This window comes from Juglans regia, chromosome 4, assembly GCF_001411555.2.
Source record: "Juglans regia cultivar Chandler chromosome 4, Walnut 2.0, whole genome shotgun sequence".
NCBI classification, from domain to species: domain Eukaryota; kingdom Viridiplantae; phylum Streptophyta; class Magnoliopsida; order Fagales; family Juglandaceae; genus Juglans; species Juglans regia.
Genome location: NC_049904.1, coordinates 23,889,561 through 23,892,622, shown reverse-complemented (window position 1 = coordinate 23,892,622; position 3,062 = coordinate 23,889,561).

Below are 3,062 nucleotides of genomic sequence, written 5' to 3'. Positions count from 1 at the left end.
AATGTTGCTTTGGCCAATCCTGATAGAGTTGCAATAAATGTGGAGGAAACAATGGATAGTTAATTGGACAGTAATATTAATTGGGGGAATGTAGCGAAAGTAATAGTTCTATTCAACCCAAATGTTGCCTCTGAGATTTTGAAAATACTAATCTGCCCAGGTACTCAGCCAGATAGGTGGACTTGGATTCAAGAGAAGAATGGCCTATTCAGTGTGCGAAGTGCTTATAGGTTGATAAGGTAGGGATCACAGAAAATCTTAGGTGAATGTTTGAATGCCAGTACACAATAGACTCTGTGGAAGACTATTTGCCAGATGCAAGTTCCAAATAAAATTAAGGTCTTTGCATGGAGAGCTTGTAAAGATGATTTACCAACACAAAACAATCTTAAGAAAAAGAAAAATTATTAGTGAGGAGGTGTGTTGTTTCTGTAATGCTGGAAGTGAAGACTTAGCTCATTTTTTGCTCAAATGTCCATCATAAAAGATTAGTGGGGTATTTTTTTGCCTGTTATGTAAGATGTGGAAAGAAATAACACAATTTTGGAGGTTGTTATGCGAGTTAAAGCTCTTGGTAAAACAGAGGCTTCGACTAGTTTTTTCTAACTAGCTTGGGGATTTTGGTATAGGCGAAATAAAAAGATGCATGAATAGGTGATACTTGAACCAAGGCAGGATGTTGAGCATGCTTTATCTCTTCAGAGGATGTACATAGATACAAGGCCGAAGTCTCTTAAAGAGGTTAAGAAGTACTGTGATTGGAAACCACCTCTTGCTAATTTTCTGAAGCTTAATGTGGATGGAGCTATATTTAGAGATCAACACAAAGTTGGGATTGGAGCTAAAGGTGAAACTGTTATGGTTGCTAGCAAAGTTGAACTTGAGGTTGCTCTTCTGAGGATATAGAGCTGCTTGTTGTCTTCTGAGGTCTGCAATTATGTGCTCGTATGGGTATTAAAAAGCTAATCATTGAGAGTGATTTTCTATTGATGGTAAGAGAGCTACAAGCTACAACAGATTCTTCTTCAATACTGGGGATCTTATTGCAAGAAACAAAGAAGTTATTGGCTGTGTTTGAGGAATATCAAATTCAGCATGTTAGTAGGCTGGGAAATAAGGCTACTCATGGACTCGCTCGACATGCTTGGTTTGTTGAGTCTATTGAGATGTGGTGTGATGGTTTTCCAAACCTTATCTCTCAAGCAATTTGGCTTGATAGTTGTCTGTAATGTTTTTTTATTAATATTATGTTCTTTTTATTAAAAAAAGGGGGGGGGGGGGTTGATATGTGACAACAAAAAATAGCAATTTTGTCCCAATATTTTTTAGAACAAAAAAATCATCTCAAAACCTCTGTCCCAAAAGGTTTTTTGGGACGAAAATTGAAACTTTGTCCCAAAAAGTAGAATTTTGTCCTAAAAAATTGGGACGAAACCACTTGATGGCATTTGAACATAAAATTTTTTTTGGATGATTAAAATTCGTCCCAAATGGACATTCCAACAGTTGATTCATTATATTCAGTCATAACTCTATGTTCAGATGCAATGGGTTGAGTGGTCAATCGAATTTGAATATGTTTGAACGTATTGTTATGGACAAACATTCAACTTGTAAGTTTAGTGTTTGACCATACAACTATGTTCGAACGCATTGCGTTGAGTGGTCGATTGAATTCTAGTACGTTCAGACTTATTTTTAGGGAAAAACGTTTGAATATTCAATATAGTCTTCGAATGTTGATGTAATGTTTGATGTTGTAAGAAATCATTCGAACGCTTATTACGTTTGAATGCAGAGTTCATGTTAGAACGCGAATTACAAATTACATTTGAATGTTCTTTGCACCCATTCGAATGGTTAAATTGACTATATGTTCAAATGATTTTTGGGCGTTTGAACAGTAGGGATTTTTTTAATCTAATAATGAAAAACCTCAAGTACTCATACATAGTATCTTAAAAAATATATTAGAATTTGTTCAAAAAACATAAAAAGTAATCTCATAAGTACAAACTAAATGAAGAAAATATTGTTCATCATACGAAAATAGTAGTAAAATTATTAAATCAATTGTTAGGAGGTCTGAATTATTGCATAATCGTTTGCACTTGGAGTTATATCTTTCTTCTAAACTCCTTTTGTTGTTGTTCTTGTTGCTTCAATCGCATCTCCATGTTTGCTTGTTGTGTCAGTTGAGCTTCTAGCTCATGTTGCTTTATCCTCATTTCTTTGATTTCAAACCTAACTTCCTCTAATGCTTTTGAAGTATTAGGGGTATTATTGGTTGATGAGGATAAGTTAGAAGGTTTGACACAATGACCTAAACCCCTTAAATATCCTGTACATAGACCCAAAATTTTTGTAAAAATATCAACATTATTTGTTGAGAAATTCTCAGATTCAACACGCAGGACAACCATTTTCCCTACACATAAGAGAAAGAATTAATATTGTCACAAATATACAAATATCTTTAGTTAAAATAGATAATAATACTTATATAATTTTCAAGTGCGTCAGAATGAGTATACTCTCCATTACGATCAGTATATATAGTGTATAATTTTCTAAGTTCGAAATTGGTATCTGATTCTTGCTAAAAGACACATTTTATAGATATAAACTCAATAGAATAAGACAAACAACAAACTTGAGCAACCCATTATATTAAATAGAATTACTAGTTTCTTCGATAAACAATAGAAAGAACTTGGGCTTGCATGATGATAAATCTTCAAGTTCGATTTATTTGCTTTGTTTATAGAACTTCGCTCCTACATATAATTCGTAAATATTAGCAAGATAAAATTATAAAATATGACAAGTAAAATAAGTCATTTACCTTATATGTTGGATGGTCAAACATATCAAAAAGTTTTTCCCAATCGCAAGGTCGAACATCCAGAAAAGGATGTTGGCTGGATGTTGGACTGTCTCATCTTTGTTATCGAACTTATTGTAATATTCATGACATCTTGCCTTATATTTACATATGAATTATATATAAGTTCGTCAACAATCTTACGCTCATCTATCTGGCCAGAATTAATTCGAAGTCA